The sequence below is a fragment of the Pristiophorus japonicus genome, chromosome 2 (assembly GCF_044704955.1).
Source record: "Pristiophorus japonicus isolate sPriJap1 chromosome 2, sPriJap1.hap1, whole genome shotgun sequence".
NCBI lineage: Eukaryota > Metazoa > Chordata > Chondrichthyes > Pristiophoridae > Pristiophorus > Pristiophorus japonicus.
This window is the reverse complement of record NC_091978.1, coordinates 370,533,584-370,553,987: the sequence shown is the minus strand read 5'-3', so window position 1 is coordinate 370,553,987 and position 20,404 is coordinate 370,533,584. Positions and strand designations below refer to the sequence as shown.

At 50.4% G+C, this 20,404-nt stretch overlaps 1 protein-coding gene across 6 annotated transcripts in view; it reads left to right on the top strand.

Annotated features, from left to right (window-relative positions):
• rufy3 (RUN and FYVE domain containing 3) overlaps positions 1 to 20,404 on the top strand; it is a 113,213-nt gene that overhangs the window by 28,017 nt on the left and 64,792 nt on the right. The gene's annotated exons all lie outside the window — the stretch shown is intronic.

The window sequence follows — 20,404 nt, the reverse complement described above, 5'->3', positions numbered from 1 at the left end:
GATTTGCAACGTCCTGGTAAAATCGGCTCAGTTTTCACAGTTCTGTCTCACGTTAACTGTGGCATCGACAATCCTGCCCATTGCTGCTGTAAACCACTTTAAATTTTAGTGTCAATTGTAAAACGAGATCGGCTTGTGCACCACATCACATCACGAAGCCTGTTCAGATTTGCTTTGCTGGTCGGGAGCGTATTTATCCTTATCCCAATCCCCTTGAATTTAATCAACGACAGCATCAATGCCCTTCCCTTGTCCCTACATCAGCTGCACCATAAAAAGCAGGTTGCAAACCCAGCCTGGACGTTTCGCAGCAAGCTCGACTGCAACAACAAAGGTGCAGCCAGCCGGCTGATGCAACCCTCCCTGCCGCTCCGGGTGAGGCTGGTGTGTGTTGTTTTTCCTTTCAGGACTCTGCGTCTTTAGAAATTGCAGCAGCGACAAAAGATGTTTGCAGAGAGAGAGAGAGAGCGACAGAGAGAGAGAGAGAGCGACAGAGAGAGAGAGAGAGAGAGACACACAGAGAGAGACACAAACAGACAGAGAAACAGAGAGACACACACACAGACCGTTTTATACATTCATGCTGGCCGTGCCAGTAACCCGCTCTGATTTCCCACTGCAGCACAAGGACTGTGATGGTCTGTGGTCACAGCGGTGCAATAACTGCTCGCTGTGTCTTGCTGGCTTACTGTCCTCACCCTCCCTCCCTGTCGCCTGACCCTTGAACTGCATCAGTAGTGCTTGAGCTAATTGACAATACAAAGACACATTTTCACCTCTGCCTTGTGTGGTGTGGGGAGGAGGGGGGGGGGAAGGGGGGGGGGTGGGAAGAGGGATGGGTAGAGAGCTGCGTTTGCTCGTAACGTGAGAGTCGCTCGTCTCATTTAGTTGGCATTTAACACTTTCATCCCCCTGATGCTGGGGCAGAGCTGCCAGATTTCACGGATTGAAGGTGCGAGATTGAGAATGTACTGGAAGCATTATTGTACCTTTACCCAGGAGCGCAGGCTTGAGTTTGTTTCCCAGTTGTAATAGTTATTATTATTTAAAAAAAATGTGCTTTAGAATTTATTTGCTTTTTCAAAAAGAAAGACTTGCAGTGGCGAGTAAACAGTTAAGCATGTTACGGTTCTGCGATAAGCCTCATCACTTGGTGCGTTGTGCCGCCTGATTTGCAACAGACAAATCAGAAGGATCAGGCAGAGCAATATAGAGTTACATCGAGAAACAGGCCACTGGGCCCCACCGCTCCGTGCCGGGGTTTATGCCCCACCGCTCCGTGCCGGGGTTTATGCCCCACCGCTCCGTGCCGGGGTTTATGCCCCACCGCTCCGTGCCGGGGTTTATGCCCCACCGCTCCGTGCCGGGATTTATGCCCCACCGCTCCGTGCCGGGGTTTATGCCCCACCGCTCCGTGCCGGGGTTTATGCCCCACCGCTCCGTGCCGGGGTTTATGCCTCACCGCTCCGTGCCGGGGTTTATGCTCCACACCAGCCCCCTCCCACCCCTCTCCATCTCACCCCATCACCATATCCTTCTATTCCTTTCTCCCCCCATGTGTTTATCCAGCTTCCCCTTAAATACATCAAATATATAATTACTGGTCATAAATATAAACGCAATGCTACAATTTTAAAGAGGGTTTGCAGGCACTGAAAGACCTGGGGGTTTCTGTGTACAGAAATCTGTGACGGTGGCAGGGCAAGTTAATGAGCTGTAAAACATGCAGGATCCTGGGCTTTTATTTATTTATTGGTTCGCGGGGTGTGGGTGTCGCTGGCAAGGCCGGCATTTATTGCCCATCCCTAATTGCCCCTTGAGAAGGTGGTGGTGAGCCGCCTTCTTGAACCGCTGCAGTCCGTGTGGTGAAGGTGCTCCCCCAGCGCTGACTTTGTCGTAGCGGTTTGGGATGACTGAGTGTCTCGCTGGGCCATTTCAGAGGGCAGTGAATAGTCAACCACATTGCTGTGGGTCTGGAGTCACGTGTCGGCCAGACCGGGTGAGGGCGGCAGATTTCCTTCCCTGAAGGAGATTGGTGAACCAGATGGGTTTTTACGACAATCTGATAGTTTCGTGGTCACCATTACTGACACTCGTTTTTTAATCCAAATTTATTTAATGAACTGAATTTAAATTCCCCAGCTGCCGTGGGGGGATTTGAACTCGGATCTCCGGATCATTAGCCCAGACCCCTGGATTACTGGTCCAGTAACAGAATCACTATGTTACCTTAATGGAGGCATAGAGTACAAAAGCTAGGAAGTTATGCGAAACCTTCATAAATCGCTGGTTAGGCCCCAGCTGGAGTATTGTGTCCAATTCTGGGCTCCACACTTTAGGAAGGATGTCCAGGCCTGGGAGAGGGGGCGGAGGAGATTGACCCAAATGGTCCCGGGGATGAGGGATTTCGGTTATGTGGAGAGGCTGGAGAAGCTGGGATTGTTCTCCTTAGAGCAGAGAAGGTTAAGAGGAGATTTGACACAGGCGTTCAAAATGATGAGGGGTAAATAAGGAGGAACTGTTTCCAGGGGCAGGAGGTTCGGTAACCAGAGGGACACAGTTAGGAAAATTGGCAAAAAAAAATCAGAGGGGAGAGGAGGAAAATGTATTTTTTACGCAGCGAGTTGTTGTGATCGGGAACGCGCTGCCTGAAAGGGCGGTGGGAGCAGATTCAATAGTGACTTTCAAACTGGGAGTTGGGTAAATACAGGAAGGGGAGGAATGTGCCGGGCTGTGGGGAAAGAGCGGGGGGAGTGGGACTGATTGGATCGCTCTGTCACAGAGCCGGCACAGGCTCGGTGGGCCCAATGGCCTCCTCCTGTGCCGTATGTGATTCTATGAAATCGATGGCAGCATTTTCTGCTGCCCAGACCATCCTATCTGGCCTCCTTGGATTATATCTCAGTGTGGTTCTGGCCCACTTTCTGTGGCAGTAACAGTTTGATTTCAGTTCTTCAGCAAAGCGTTCAATGTTTAGATTTCTCTCCCTCCCCCCCTTCCCCACCCCACCCAAAAAGATTTTTTTTTTCTTCAAGCAGTAAAAAGTCCCAAATTAAGCTAAAAACAGAACATGGCCCTTCCTTTCGCTATTCCGTGCCTTTTGGTTGTGACTCCGAGCCAAAGAGAAGTCGCGATGAAAGGACGCGTTTCATTACCTTCCCCGTTAAAAGGGCAGCAGGTCACGATTCCATTATAGTGCATGTGCCTACATGGGAGTGTGACGCACCCTTTAATCCTCCGTCCTCCCATCGCCCGAATTTTGTCACACTGAGCTTTACCACCATTTAATGCTGCACTGATGATTGAATTGGTGGCTTTTCGAGGTCAAACTTTTGTTGGACACTAGGGGCCTCGATCCAATCTATATGTAAATGCTCGTCCAGTGGGTATTTTTCTTCAAAGTACTGGGTAGCCTGTTTATTTAGGAAAAGTGTAAGAATCGTAGGAACAGGAGGAGGCCATTCAGCCCATCGAGACTGTTCCCGCCATTTAATCATTCCATGGCTGATCTGCATCTTAACTCCATCTACCCGACCCGCCTTGGTTCTGTAACCCGCAATACACTTACCCAACAACAATCTGATCAATCTCAGTGTTGACATTTCCAATTGCCCCCCTCCCCCAGCCTGAACAGCGTTTTGTGGGAGAGAGTTCCAGATTCCCAGCACCCTTTGTGTGAAGAAGTGCTCCCTGACATCACCCTGAACGGCCTGGCTCTAATTTTAAGGTGACGCCCCCTTGTTCTGGACTCCCCCCACCAGGGGGAACAGTTTCTCTCGATCGACCCCATCAACTCCTTTAATCATCGTAAACACCTCGATTAGATCGCCCTTAATCTTCCACACTCGAGGGAACACAGCCCAGTCTGTGCCACCTGTCCTCGGGATTTAACCCTTTGCATCATCATCATAGGCGGTCCCTCGAACGAGGATGACTTGCTTCCACACGAGTTCACAGATGTTTCAATGAAGGACCCGATGTTCCAGTCCTGAACTCCAATCGAAATGGTGCAAGATGCCTGTGGGTGGATTTTTTTAACGTGGGGTGACCGTTGCACACCAGCCACCACACGGGCTTGACAGAGCGAGGTCTTGGTCCAATGGCAAGGGCTAACCAGGACGACTGGAGACCAGCTCTGCTGCACGGACCTAGTGAGCTCACATATCGCAGTGTGGGCTGGGCCCGTGCTACCCCTGGGCCCTCGGCTCTTCTGGGCCCCGTACCCTCAGTTGCCGCACCTCCCCATGATCTCGCCGCTCCTCTGCCACAAACATTCGCCGCACCTCCGTCATGATCTCTCGCTGCTCCCTTTGAGCCCCCCGGGTACCATTCTGGTGAATCTGCTCTGCCGCCCCCGATATATCCTCCCTGAGGAGCGGAGCCCAGGACTGGACGCAGTGACTCCGGGCGGGGTCTGACCAGAGTTTCAGCCTCCGATAATTAGGCTGACACTATGATTGGTTCAGCAGTGATACCACCACAACACTCTGCCTATTTTGGTAAAGGAGAGTTGGGCTTTAAAGGGAAGTCTTGTATTTTTGGAACTTTCCCCTTGTTAAGTGGCATTTCTTGAGCGTTCCAGAATCCCACCCCCGTGTGTGTGAAGAAGTGCTTCCTCACATCACCCCTGAACGACCTGGCTCGAAGTTTAAGGTCACGTCCCCTTGTTCTGGAGGTCTCAATGTAGTGAGCATGTCTTGTGCCTGTTCAGTGCCATTGCAAGTTCAGCATTGGCATCGGGACCATATAAGGAGATAGTCCCACATTACAACGGTGACCACATTCCAGGGGCGCTTCATTGGCTGTGGAGCGCTTTGAGACGTCTGGTGGTCTTGATAGGCGCTATATATAGGCAGCGAAGAGTAGAAACATAGAAGAAACATTGAAAATAGGTGCAGGAGTAGGCCATTCGGCCCTTCGAGCCTTCACCGCCATTCAATAAGATCATGGCTGATCATTCACCTCCGTACCCCTTTCCTGCTTTCTCTGATGATGAATAACGTCATCAAGGTCCCGGTCGGTGATTGGAGCGTGGGCAGATACAGCAGGAGCGGCGAGGTCGGGGCGAAGGAGTGGCGAGAGATTGTAGAGAGGCGAGAGTTCGGGGCCAGGGGCCCAGGGGCAGCACGGGCCCAGCCCACACTGTGCGATATGTGAGCGCACTGGGTCCATGCAGCAGAGCTGGTCTCCAGTCGTCCTGGTTAACCCTTGCCCCTGGACCAAGACCTCGCTCTGTCAAGCCCGTGTGGTGGCTGGTGTGCAACGGTCACCCCACGTTAAAAAAATCCACCCACAGGCATCTTCCACCCTTCAGGATGTAGTTCGGGATCTGGAATATTAGGTCCCTCATTGAAACACCTGTGAACTCATCCCTTTTTTGTGTGGAAGCAAGTCATCCTCGCTTCGAGGGACGGCCTATGATGATGAAATACAAGTCTTTTCCTTATTGGGACAGGTCATTAAAAAGCTTGGTCAAAGAGGTAGGTTTTAAGGAGGGTAGAGAGGTTTAGGGAGGGAATTCCAGAGCTCGGGGCCCAGGCAGCTGAAGGCACGGCCACCGATGGTGGAGCAATGGAAATCATCAATGTGCAAGAGGGCAGAATTGGAGGAGCGTGGAATTCTCGGGCGAGGGTGGGCGGTTGTTGGGCGAGAGGCGGTTCGAGGTAAGGAGAGGGCGAGGTCATGGAGGGGTTTGAAAACCAAGATGAGACACCACACCGCTTTAACCCTCCGCTTGTAAAGGAGGCGACGCCTGTTTGTTATTGTTGCACCTTGGCGCATTTTCCCAGGGCACTGAAGCAAATCTAACCTCGCCGAACAGTGTCTTCCTCCATCATAGAGAAGTCCCGTGCTTCGCAAACTATCGTACGTGATTGAGCTGTGTACATACAATGCCTTTTGTTTTCTGTGTATGTTCCACTGGGCCCGAACCAGTTTCCTACATTACAACAGTGACTACACTCCAAAAGTACTTCGTTGGCTGTAAAGCGCTTTGAGTTGTCTGGTGGTCGTGAAAGGCGCTACAGAAATGCAACTCTTTCTTGCTGAAACGGGTGTCAGCTGCGGCTCAGTGCGCAGCTCTCTGGCCTCTGAATCAGAAGGTCGTGGGTTCAAGTCCCACTCCAGGGAGTTGAGCACAAAAATCTAGGCTGACATTCCCAGTGCAGTACTGAGGGAGGGGCAGTACTGAGGGAGCGCCGCACTGTCGGAGGGGCAGTACTGAGGGAGCGCTGCACTGTTGGAGGGGCAGTACTGAGGGAGCGCCGCACTGTCGGAGGGGCAGTACTGAGGGAGCGCCGTACTGTCGGAGGGGCAGTACTGAGGGAGTGCTGCACTGTCGGAGGGGCAGTACTGAGGGAACGTCGCACTGTCGGAGGGGCAGTACTGAGGGAGTGCCGCACTGTCGGAGGGTCAGTACTGAGTACGTAAAAGATCCCAGGGCACTATTTCGAAGAAGAGCAGGGGAGTTCTCCCCAGTGTCCTGGGGCCAATATTTATCTCTCAGTCAACATCGCTAAAAACAGACAATCTGGTCATTATCACATTGCTGTGTGTGGGAGCTTGCTGTGCGCAAATTGGCCGCTGCGTTTCCCACATTACAACAGTGACTACACTCCAACAATACTTCATTGGTTGTAAAGTGATTTGGGACAGCCGGTGGTCGTGAAAGGTGCTATATAAATGCAAGTCTTTTTTTATTGTGTCAACTCGATCTGCAATGTTCGCAGTATTAATAGCCCCCTTTATTTTTCACTAATCCAAAAAAACAATTGTTTTTGTGGTTTTATTTGCATGACATTTTGTCCTTTTTTTTTCCTTTTTCTATTTATTTTTTGCTGCTCTTGGCAAAGGCTCTTGGGAGGATTTAACAGTGTGGGTGGAGCAAATGCTTCAGGAGGCTGAAGGTGCGTAACAGGATTGTTTATCAGCTCTTGTACTGTGTCTGTCCGGGGGCAGGGTCTGGGGGGTGGGGGGAGGGGGGGGAGGTGTTGAGGGTCCCGGGGGGAGGGTCCGAGCCAGCGTCCCCTTTTACATTCACAGAGGCAGAAACGCTGGGTGACCACCAATCACTTGAATGAATGACTTGCATTTATATAGCGCCTTTCACGACCACTGGATGTCCCAATGAAGTACTTTTGGAGTGTAGTCACTGTTGTAATGTGGGAATCATGGCAGCCAATTTGTGCACAGCAAGCTCCCACACACAGCAATGTGATAATGATCGGATAGTCTGTTTTTTGTTATGGTGATTGAGGGATAAATATTGGCCCCAGGACACCGGGGATAACTCCCCTGCTCTTCTTCATCTTTTACATCCACCTGAGAGAGCAGACGGGGCCTCGGTTTAACATCTCATCCGAAAGACGGCACCTCCAACAGTGCGGCGCTCCCTCAGTACTGCCTCTCCGACAGTGCGGCACTCCCTCAGTACTGCCCCTCCGACAGTGCGGGGTTCCCTCAGTACTGCCCCTCCGACAGTGCGGCACTCCCTCAGCACTGCCCCTCCGACAGTGCGGCGCTCCCTCAGTACTGCACTGGGAGTTTCAGCGTAGATTATGTGCTCCAGTCCCTGGAATGGGACTTGAACCTACAACCTTCTGGCGAGAGTGTGAGCCACGGCTTGACAATGGTCTTGTCCCCCCCCCCCCCCCCCTTTTAATATCTGTCTGGAACCTTCTACAACCCCCTCCCCCCCCCCCCCCCCCCCCCCCCCGGAGATGTCTGCGTTCCTTTAATTCTGGCCTCTTGAGCATCCCTAATTATAATCTCTCCACCATCGGTGGCCGTGCCTTCTGTTACCTGGGCCCCAAGCTCTGGAACTCCCTCCCTAAACCTCTCCGCCTCTCTTTTCATCTTTAAGATGCTCCTTAAATCCCACCTCTTTGACCAAGCCTGTCCTAATATCTCCTCCTGAGGCTTGGTGTCCAAATTTTGTTTGATTAATGTCCTGTGAGGCGCCTTGGGATGTTTTAACTCTGTTAAAGGCGCTATATAAATGCAAGTTGCTGCAGTAACCATTGTATCCTTCAGAGAATGTCCAATTGAAGCGATGAGCTCCAACCTACATCCAATGGCAGCACGAAGACAAGTCATTCATAGGAACAGCAGTGAACAAGAAATAGGAGCAGGATTCGGCCCCTCGAGCCTGCTCCGCCATTCAGTGAGATCACGGCTGATCTTCGACCTCAACTCCACTTTCCCGCCCGATCCCCATATCCCTCGATTCCCTAAATATCCAAAAATCTATCGATCTCGGCCTTGAATATACTCAAAGACTGAGCCTCCACAGCCCTCTGGGGCAGAGAATTCCAAAGATTCACCACCCTCTGAGTGAAGAAATTCCTCCTCATCTCAGTCCTAAATGGCCGACCCCTTATCCTGAGACTGTGACCCCTGGTTCTAGACTCCCCAGCCCGGGGGAAACATCCTCCCTGCATCTACCCTGTCAATCCCCCTCAGAATCTGGTATGTTTCAATGTGATCACCTCTCAATCTTATAAACCCCAGAGAGTATCGGCCCAATCTACTTAATCTCTCCTCATAGGACAATCCCCTCATCCCAGGAATCAGTCTGGTGAACCTTCGTTGCACCCTCTCTATGGCAAGTATATCCTTCCTGTGGTAAGGAGACCGACACTGTGCACAATACTCCAGGTGTGGTCTCACCAAAGCCTCACATAATTGCAGCGAGACTTATTTACTCTTTGTCTTTATGGCAAGGGGTTTGGACTATTAAGATACCATTTGCCTTCCTAATTGCTTGCTGTACCTGCATTTTGACTTTCAAGTATTTATCCATTTCCCTTTTGAAAGTTACTATTGAATCTTCTCCCACTGCCCTTACAGGCAGCGCGTTCCTGATCACAACAACTCGCTGCGTGTATAAAAAAAAAATTCTCATCTTACCCCGAGCTTTGCCTCCAAATTATCTTAAATTTGTGTCCCTCTGGTTACTGACCGTCCTGCCACTGAAAACCGTTTCTCCCTGTCTCTTCTTATCAAAGTCCCTCATAACTTTTGTAGTGTAAAGAGTCAGACTAGATACTGCAATCTCAAAGTAAGGTGTGACCGTAGTCTTTTATTGCAGGTCTCCAGAGTGCCTCTCCAGCCTGTGAGGCCTCCTTAAGTACCCGTGCTCCCAAGGGATTGTGGGATCCCTTGGGACTCCAGGGGATGAGCCCTCTGGTGGCTACACAAGGTATTTACAGGTTTACATATATAACAATTTTGAACACCTTTTATTAATTCTTCCCTTAACCTTCCCTTCTGTAACCCCAGCTTCCCCAGTCACGCTACAGGAAAAATAAAAAAGCTAATTATTATTTAAGTGGGGAGTGATTACAAAATGCTGCGGTACAGAGGGTCCTTGTGCATGATGCACAAAAAGTGAGTATGCAGGTACAGCAAGTGATCAGGAAGGCAAATTAAATGTTGGCCTTTATTGCAAGGGAGATAGAGTATAAAGGTATAGAGCTGGTAATTGGGATTGGACTGGATGACCTTTTGTTGGACGGCGCAGATATAATGGTAAGTACTGCAGGGAATAGAATACGGCCAGGGTGATGATCTGGACTAGTTTCGATCACCTGGATGGGTCGGAGAGGAATTTTCCCAGATTTTGTCTCCCTAAATTGGCCTGGATTTTTAATCTGGTTTTTGCCTCTCCCAGGAGATCACATGGCTCCGGTTGGGGTGGAGTGTAGAATGTTTCAGTGTAAGGGGTGTCGCAGTTGTGTGAGACGGACTGGTTGGGCTGGGTGTTCTTTACCTTTCCGCCATCGTTCATAGGTTTATATGTAACCTTCAGGGCTGCTGACCGAGGGCCGTGCGGCTCTTTGTCGGCCGGTGTGGACACGATGGGCCGGAATGGCCGTCTTCTGCGCTGTAAATTTCTATGTTTCTAAGTCCTGCTACAACTGTACAGGGTATTGGTGAGACCACACCTGGAGTACTGCGTACAGTTTTGGTCTCCGTATTTAAGGAAGGATATACTTGTATTGGAGGCTGTTCAGAGAAGGTTCACTCGGTTGATTCGGGAGATGAAGGGGCTGTCTTATGAAGAAAGGTTGAGCAGGTTGGGTCTATACACATTGGAGTTTAGAAGAATGAGAGGTGATCTTATTGAAACGTGTAAGATTCTGAGGGGGCTTGACAAGGTGGATGTTTCCCCTTGTGGGGGAATCTAGAACTAGGGGGCAGAGTTTCAGAATAAGGGGTCACCCATTTAAAATGGAGATGAGGAGGAATTTCTTCTCTCTGAGGGGCATGAATCTTTGGGCCCAAAATTGGTCGACATACCGCCTGCGTACCATCCCAAAATGCGATTTTGGTTAAAAAAAACACCTAAATACCGCCAAAATACCGCTCGGTGGAATATTCGTCATTGACATACCACCGGGCGGTATGCACGCCGCCCGCAGACCGCCCAAAAAGTCCGATTTTCATCGCATACCGCCGCCATATCACCGGAGCTGCGTACCGTTCTGGAGAAGGTGGTTTTACGCGATGGTAAGTGGCCGGGAGTGGACACAGCCGCCATTTTGGAAATCGGGAACTGTTAGCTAAAGCAGCGCACCTCTGTATCTCTGAGGTGAACAGTGACTTTACAGGGCGATTCAGGGAGAAAAGGGTATTTTTTATTGTACTGAGCAACTTATTAAGATAGAAAGCATTTTAGTTACTTATTTTTTTCATCGAAAAAATATTGTTGAGATTTAAAAAGAATGGGGCCTGTACTATCTCGGCCTGTATTGCTGACTACCTGTCTAATGGAGGAACCAGATGGGAGAAGGTTTATTGAGCAGAGTTAGCGGGGTAATGGAGGAGGCCGCAGATTGATTACTGTTACCCAAAAAGTTTGGCACTGTACAAGAGTTCTTGAATTAAATTCAAACGTTGAAGTAAAAATCTCAAATAGATAACAATTTTAAAACTTTGTAAAACTTATTAAAACAACTTTAATAACAACTTTAATAACAACTTTAATAACAACTTTAATAACAACTTTAATAACAACTTTAATAACAACTTTTCAACTTTAATAAATTTTTACAAATCAAACTTAAATTATTCAATGCACAAGAATAACAAAAAGTCCCTTCGGCTACGATCTCTTCCCCCGGCCTCAACCGCATGCTACACTACCCCTGGGACTATTCCCCCCCCTTTCTTGCTCCCACCCTTTCCTTTCCCACTGCCCCTGAGCCCGGACCCTCCCCGTGGTTGTACCAAGCCGGCGTGCAGCACCCCGAGTGCTGATTCTGTTGGGGGTCAGACATTGCAGGCGCAATGAATGGGGCCTCAGGAGAAGCTCGCAATGTGGAAGGCACGGCTTCAGGGCTGGAAGCTGCTGGCAGCTCCCCACCCTCGACCCGACTGTCGACCCGACTACCATGGCCCGGGAGGGGTTCCGTGCCATGTCCCGATCCCATCGATTGAGGCACGGAGTCGGCGGTTCGCTCCATCGCGGTGATCAGACGCGACGTATCCTCCGACTGCCGCTCTGATCGAGCCGCGATGTTTGCGGCTATCGTAGCCATGGCCTTGAGCAGCTCTTGACCTGTGTCGATGCACCATGTCCTGGTACACGCCTTCATCAACCTCCGTCGCTGCGGCAAAGGTGCTGCAACACTGGGGGTGCCTTGCTGCGCACCGCTTGCTCTCGCAGAATCCGAGCAGCCACGGGGGAATCCCTTGAATATAGACTCGGTGGTGGAGGATGTTCCAGCTGGCCCACATGGAGCTGGTGTATCCCCCTCCGTCTCCACCCCCACTGGCTGCAGGATCAGCACCTCTTCCTCTTCCTCTTCCTCTTCATCATCTCTGGCAGGGGTGAAGTTGGGAGAGGGCTGGGTATTGCCAGAGCTGGAGGCAGTGGGTCTGTTGTCTGACTCTCTGTGTCGGTGTGGTCTGAATCGTCCGAGTCTGGAAGTACAAAACAACATTTAAAAACACTTGGTCTGTCCCCTCAGTACAGACTCGCACGAGGCATGTCGTGAAGTCAAGGTCACTCTGGACCTGCACCTTTTATTTCACAGCTCTGGAATGCTGCACTTGCCTGAGACCTGTCCTTATATACCTGTCTCTTGCAAGTGCACCCCTGGTGGTAAGGTATGCTGGTGGTTACAGGTCATATCTTATTACAGTCATGTATAGCATGTTAGGATACAGTTATATATAATAATGTAAGATACATGACATCACCCTCCCCCAAGGTCTTATTGTCTTTATAGGTTCAGTCTCTCAGGTGGTCTACGCTCTCGCGTGGAGCGTCTGAGTTGTGGTTCAGTTGTTTGCCTTGGTGTCTGTTTTTCTTTGGGTGTGGTTGCTGGTATCTCGCCTGGGCTGTCTGTTTCGATTGGTGTGATTGTTGTTGACTCGCCTGGGCTGTCTGTTGGGATTGCCCTTTCCTCAGGTTGTTCCCTCTGTCTGTCCACCAGGTGTGGTGCGAGTTCCACATTGTAGTCTGCCTCTGGTTCCACAGTATTGTTGGTAAATCTACTTTTGACTTGGTCTACATGCCTCCGGCAGGTTTTGCCATTGTCCATTTGTACTACCAGTAGCCTGTTTCCTTCCTTGCCCGTTACTGTCCCTGCAAGCCATTGGGGACCCCTGCCATAGTTTAGTACAAACACTTTGTCCCCTATCTCATTCCATCTCCCCTTCGAATTTCTGTCATGGTACTCAGTCAGCTTATGGCGCTTTGCCTCAACGATTTCGTGCATGTCTGGGAGGATTAATGAGAGCCTTGTTTTTAAAGTCCTTTTCATCAACAGTTGCGTGGGGGGGATCCCAGTCAGTGAGTGCGGACGAGATCTGTATGCCAGCAGCAGTCGCGACAGGCGACCCTGCAGCGAGGGACCTTGGATTTTAACCATGCCTTGTTTAATGATTTGCACTGCTCTCTCCGCCTGGCCGTTGGAGGCTGGCTTGAACGTTGCTGTCTTGACATGATTTATGCCGTGGTCAATTATAAAGTCTTGGAATTCTGCGCTGGTGAAGCACGGACCACTGTCACTGACCAATGTGTCAGGGATTCCGTGCATTGCAAACATGGTTGCGAAGCTCTCCACAGTGGTGGAGGTTGTGCTCGAGTTTAAAATGGTGCATTCGATCCACTTTGAAAATGTATCTACAACTATGAGGAACATTTTGCCCATGATTGGGCCCGCATAGTCTACTTGCACCCGCGACCACGGTTTGGTAGGCCACGGCCAGGGGCTCAGTGGAGCCTCCCTGGGGGCATTGCTGAGTTGGGCACAAATGGTGCACCTTCGGACGCAGAGCTCCAAGTCCGTGTCAATGCCAGGCCACCAGACGTGGGATCTGGCTATGGCCTTCATGAGAACGATCCCCGGGTGCTCGCGGTGGAGCTCCCGGACAAATGCCTCTATGCCTCTCTGCCTCGCAGAGGCATGACTACTCGGCTGCCCCACATCAGGCAGTCTGCTTGTAGTGATAGCTCATGCATGCGCCTGTGAAAGGGTTTTAATTCCTCGGGGCAGGCATCGCGAGCCTCTGCCCAGTCACCGGTTAGGACACATCTTTTTACTAAGGATAACGTGGGGTCGCTGGCCGTCCAGGCTCTGATTTGGCGAGCCGTCATGGGCAAACCTGTGGACTCAAAGGCATTGATTGCCATGACCATCTCACAGTCCTGTTCATCAGACCCTTCCGTGGTCGCCCGGGGTAGCCTGCTGAGCGCGTCGGCACAGTTGTCTGTGTCTGGCCTGTGCCTTATGGTGTAGTCGTAGGACGCCAGCATGAGTGCCCACCGTTGAATTCGCGCCGAGGTATTGGCGTTTATAACCTTGCTCTCGGATAGGAGGGACGTGAGGGGCTTGTGGTCGGTTTCTAACGCAAACTTGGCCCCGAAAAGGTATTGGTGCATCTTTTTGACACCGTACACGCACGCGAGTGCCTCCTCTACCATTCCGTACCCGCGCTCCGCCCGCGAAAGTAACCTGGAGGCATAAGCTATGGGTTGTAATTTGCCCGCACCATTGACATGTTGCAAAACGCACCCGACCCCATACGCTGACGCATCGCATGTGAGAACTAGCTTTTTACCTGGGTCAAAGAAAGCCAAAACACTGTTGGAACACAGAAGGTTGAATGCCTTATTGAAGGCGCGTTCCTGGGCGTCTCCCCAAAACCAATCTCACCCCTTCCTGAGTAGCACGTGGAGAGGCTCCAGCAGCGTGCTTAAGTTCTGCATAAAGTTCCCAAAGTAATTGAGTAGCCCGAGAAAGGCGCGCAGTTCTGAGACATTCCGGGGCCTGGGTGCCAGGCGAATTGCTTCTGTTTTGGGCTCTGTTGGGCGGATTCCATCAGCGGCAATCCTTCTGCCCAAAAATTCAACCTCGGGTGCGAGAAACAGGAACTTGGATTTCTTGACTCGTAGGCCTACCCAATCCAACCGCTTTAGTACTTCCTCCAAATTACGGAGATGGTAGTTGGTGTCCCTGCCCGTGATAAGTATGTCGTCTTGAAATACAACCGTCCCCGGGATGGACTTGAGCAGACTCTCCATGTTGCTCTGGAATATGGCAGCTGCCGACCTGATGCCGAATGGGCATCGATTGTACATGAAAAGGCCTCGATGTGTGTTGATGGTGGTGAGTAGCTTGGATTCCTCGGTCAATTCTTGCGTCATATACACAGATGTGAGGTCTAATTTTAAGAAAAGTTTACCTCCAGCCAATGTGGCAAATAAGTCCTCCGCTCTGGGCAGCGGGTACTGGTCCTGGAGGGAGACTCTGTTTATGGTAGATTTGTAGTCCCCACAGATTCGTACGGATCCAATGGGACTTGCCCAGTCGCTAAATTCCACAGGTGATATAATGCCTTCCCGTAGAAGCCTGTCTAGTTCGTGTTCAATCTTTTCCCTCATCACATCGGGTACAGCTCTGGCCTTGTGATGGACCGGTCTAGCATCCTGTGTGATGTAGATTTTGACTTCGGCCCCTTTGAAAGTGCCCACACCTGGCTGAAAGAGATGTTCAAATCGCTTTATAACTGTTGAGCAGGAGGTCCGTTCCTCTAATGACATGTTATGGACATCATCCCATTTCCAGTTTAGTTTTGCCAGCCAGCTTCTCCCCAGCAGTGCTGGGGGGTCTCCGGGGACAATCCACAGGGGAAGTCGGTTCACTGTCCCTTTGTGTGTGACAGAGAGCATGGCGCTGCCGAGGACTGGTACGATTTCTTTGGTATAGGTCCTTAGTTTGGTGTCGACCCTTGTGAGTTTTGGTCTGTCTCTTTTATGCAGCCACAGTTGTTCAAATTGTTGAGCGCTCATGAGAGATTGACTCGCTCCCGTATCCAGCTCCATGTTGACAGATATCCCGTTGAATAGGACCCTCATCATTATAGGAGGCGTCCTGTTGTAGGAGCAGCGGCCATTGATCGTGTTGATCCGCTGTACATCGGTGTCCCGGGTACTGTCCCCACCATCTTCTGGTCCGCTTTCCGACCCATCCGATTTGTATACCAGCCGAGCTGCCGTTTTTTTGCACATGCGGGCCAAATGCCCCGTATATTCACAATTTCTGCAAACAGCCTGCTGAAATCGACATCCCCTTGACTAGTGCCCACCCCCACACCTCCAGCACAGACCGGTTCCATTGTTCAAAGTGTTCCCAAAGAATGAGCTGCGTCTGGCTGATCTCTCTTGCGCTTCTCTCAGTTTGTAATTGATTGCTCGCATTGTGGGTTGATGAGGTGTGAATGGCCGTTCCTGTGGCCCTTGATGGCTTCTGCCTGCTGTCGAGAGCCTGTTCTCCCGGTTTTGTCTGTGTGGGGGTAGCAGCTTGTTTAGTGCTGTGAACTTCTTGTTCCGATATTTCGTTAGTTGTCGTACCTGCATTGTAAATCAATCTCGTTTCTTCTTCTCCTACGAAGAATGTCTGTGCAACCAGTGCTGCTGCCTCTAAGGTCAGGTTCTTGGTCTCTATGAGCTTTCGGAATATGCCTGCGTGGCCTATTCCTTCAATGAAAAAGTCTCTCAGCATTTCTCTCCTCAGTTCATCGGAGAACTCACATAAACTAGCCAACCTCCGAAGTTCCGCCACGAAGTCGGGTATGCTCTGGCCCACACAGCGTCTGTAGTTGTAGAACCTGTGTCTGGCCATGTGTAGGCTGCTCGCTGGCTTCAGGTGGTCTCTTACCAGTGTGCTCAATTCTTCAAACGACTTGCTTGCTGGTTTCTCGGGTGCCAACAGATCTTTCATTAAAGCGTATGTTTTCGAGCCATAGCTGGTCAAGAGATGGGCTCTTCTCTTGTCTGCCTTATCGTCGCCTAACCAGTCTTTGGTTACAAAGTTTTGCTGGAGCCTTTCTATAAAGTCCTCCCAATTGTCTCCCACATTGTACTTTTCACCTGATCCATTGTTCGCCATTCTGTGGATTCTGTAATCCCGTAACCCGTCGCCACTGTAAAGTCCTGTCCCCTCAGTACAGATTCACACGAGGCATGTAGTGAAGTCAAGGTCACTCTGGACCTGCACCTTTATTTCACAGCTCTGGAATGCTGCACTTGCCTGAGACCTGTCCTTATATACCTGTCTCTTGCAAGTGCACCCCTGGTGGTAAGGTATGCTGGTGGTTACAGGTCATATCTTATTACAGTCATGTATAGCATGTTAGGATACAGTTATATATAATAATGTAAGATACATGACACCAGGGGAGGGGTCAGGGTTATGAGAGTACAGTGACATAGCGCAGTCTTACTTAAATGTCCACCACTGTTGCAGTACTGCATTACACATCGCAGACAGACAATACATCGCGTGACACGCCCCCAACATTGCAGTACATCACATGAGAGGCCAACATTACAGTGCAATAAACTTACATGACATGACATGACATGACATAGGACTGCAGCACAGACCGGGGATTGTATTGAACTGACCATCCTGTGTGGGTGGGTCAGCTCTGATGCCGATGGTGGCACGGTTGCTGTCCCTGACCAGGATCAGGGCGGATCTCGATGTCAGTCAGAGGCTCCTGGGTTATGGGCCCTCCCCCATACGCCACTGGTCCGCTGCTCATCATCACAGGCAGTCCCTCGAAGCGAGGATGGCTTGCTTCCACACCAAAAAGGGATGAGTTCACAGGACCTAATATTCCGGATCCTGAACTACATCCTGAAGGGTGGAAGATGCCTGTGGGTGGATTTTTTTAACGTGGGGTGACCGTTGCACACCAGCCACCACACGGGCTTGACAGAGCGAGGTCTTGGTCCAGGGGCAAGGGTTAACCAGGACGACTGGAGACCAGCTCTGCTGCACGGACCCAGTGCGCTCACATATCGCAGTGTGGGCTGGGCCCGTGCTGCCCCTGGGCCCTCGCCTCTCCTGGGCCCCGAACTCGCGCCTCTCCTGGGCCCCGATCACTTCCTTCTACAAACTCCTGCCGCTCCTCATACTCATTGTCTCTACTCATTGGAGTTTAGAAGAATGAGAGGCGATCTTATTGAAACTTATAAGATTCTGAGGGGGTTGGACAGGGTAGACGCAGGCCAACCTGGCCCGGAGATCGGCGCAGTCCCAGCCTGCAAAGACCATCAGCAGGTCGGGGCCATCGGAGGGAGCAGCGTGCGGCGACATACCCCTGCAGGAGGGCGACGGCTGATAAGTCGGGTCGCTGATTGCAGTGCGGGCAGGCACAGCAGGAGGGGTATCCGCTGCTATTGCAGATGTCGTCTTCTGCAGAAAGTAAAGTAAATCAAAGTAAAAATCTTCAATCCATGTAACATCGCAGACACAGGGTCACTCACTCGCCTCACTCTCTCACTCGCTCCTTTTGTCATTGACTGAAAGCACACCTACATCGCCGCAACCTTAAGATAAATATCATCATCCGTGTGACACTGACCCTACATTTTACAAGGAACATGGGGGGGGCGGGGGCTGCGTAAATAAAGTCATTACTTACTCTTGCGACCCTCACAAGGTCGTTCCCCCTCTTACGGCACCTTTCCCCGGTGCGTAGCATGGTAGTTGTGGAGGTACACGGCCTCCCCGATCTCGGCCCATATCCTGTTGTACACCTTTGGGTGGGGAGGGGGGGCTTTCCACGACCACCCTTCATTAGCCCGGCGAACCTCTCTGTGATATTCTCGAAGGGCAGGTGACTCCGTCTTGTCGAGGGCGAGCGCTTCAATCTCCTGTCCTTCTCGCCGTTCCTGCGCTTCGATGTGTTTTTTTTTTTAAACATTGACATAATATTTCTGTTGTTACGATTTTTGATTTGTAAAATATGGCTTCTTCTTCAAACTGTAGAATTATTAGTTGTTTTGAATATTTTTTTTAAAACTCTGCAATGTGTTTTTCAAGTGACTGTCCATCGACTGGCTTGCTGCTCCTTCTCACTCTCTCTCCCTCCTCTTCAACTCACTGCGCATGTGCGGGTGACCCCTGACCCTCTGACTTCGCGGGTAAAACGCTTCTGTTTTTTTTTTAAAAAAAAGGGTGAAAAAAATTTGCGCATGCGCAGGTCCGTGCTGCGCCGTCCGTCGAAGACCGAGTCGATGTGGGTCGACGCCTAAGTCACATACCGCCCACTGCATAACGCCGGAAACATTTCGACCCATTTTGTCCTGTTCAGTCTCCGGTGGTATGCCGGTGGTTTGAAACGACACATCGCCGACATACTGCCGAGTAGTGGGTGCACCTTGTGAATCGACCAATTTCGGGCCCCTGGAATTCTCTGCCCCAGAGAGCTGTGGAGGCTGGGTCATTGAATATATTTAAGGCGGGGATAGACAGATTTTTGAGCGATAAGGGAGTAAAAGGTTATGGGGAGCGGGCGGGGAAGTGGAGCTGAGTCCATGATCAGATCAGCCATGATCTTATTGAATGGCGGAGCAGGCTCGAGGGGCCGAATGGCCGACTCCTGCTCCTATTTCTTATGTTCTCTTTTTTTTTCTAGAGATAAGAGCCCCAGCCTTTCTTGATGGGTATAAACTCTCAGTTCTAATCCCATCCGTGTCAATATTTGCACCTTCTCCAGTGCCCCTGTAACATGTCAGTAATACGGAGAGCAGAATTGTACACAGTACGACATTACACACAGAGACACATACGCACACACTCACACTCACACTCACACTCACACTCACACTCACACTCACACACAGACACAGACACACACACACAGTCACACACACACACACACACACACAAACACACACACAGTCACACACTCACACTCACACACACACACAGTCACACACACACACACACACACACACACACAGACAGAAACACACACACACACACACACACTCACACTCACACACAGTCACACACACACAGTCACACACACACAGTCACACAGACACAGACACACACACACACACACACAGACAGAAACACACACACACACACACACACAGTCACACACACACACACACACACAGACACACACACACACACACACTCACACTCACACTGTGATGCGTCAGGAACTCTGGGGATTTACAGATGTTGAGAGTATTTTGTATGTGGATCGAACGTACTTGGCAGGTGCTGATCTGTGTCGGGTATTTCTGCTTCATGTTTTTCAAATGTGCCAAATATGTGTTTCCACATCTAAATATTTGAATCCCCTGCTTGCAAATTACGCTCGCGGGACTTTTATACTTTCACTTCTTTTTTCAGCTTTAAAAAAAAATCTCTGGTTTTAAATGTAACACCTGGGTCAGTTTAAGTTTGCACTGTTTTTGTGGGTTAGACTTTTGATGGTAAACCACATCTAAATACAGACCCTGATCTGATGCACAGCTGACCAATTGCTGTGCTTCACGCCCTCTTAAATCACTCAGTTCCGCAGCGTTTGGGCGCTTGACGCTACAGAATTATAGTCTTGCCGTTACTGCGGGTCTCTTAAATCAGAACCGATTTATGTTTACCTTGACCTAAGCAGCAAATCAAAAACTTAAAACCAATTTTCATGCCAATATTTCTTCTAATAAAATCCCAGAGCTACTTTTATGGGAGAAAGAAAGACTTGCATTTATATAGCGCCTTTCACGACCACCAGACGTCCCAAAGCGCTTTACAGCCAATGAAGTACTTTTGGAGTGTAGTCGCTGTTGTAATGTGGGAAACACAGTAGCCAATTTGTGCACAGCAAGCTCCCACACACAGCAATGTGATAATGACCAGAGAATCTGTTTTTTTTTTGATATGTTGACTGAGGGATAAATATTGGTCCCAGGACACCGGGGATAACTCCACTGCTCTTCTTTGAAATAGTGCCATGGGATCTTTTACGTTCACCTGAGAGAGCAGACGGGGCCTCGGTTTAACGTCTCATAGGAAAGACCGCCCCTCCGACAGTGCGGCGCTCCCTCAGTACCGCCCCTCCGACAGTGCGGCGCTCCCTCAGTACC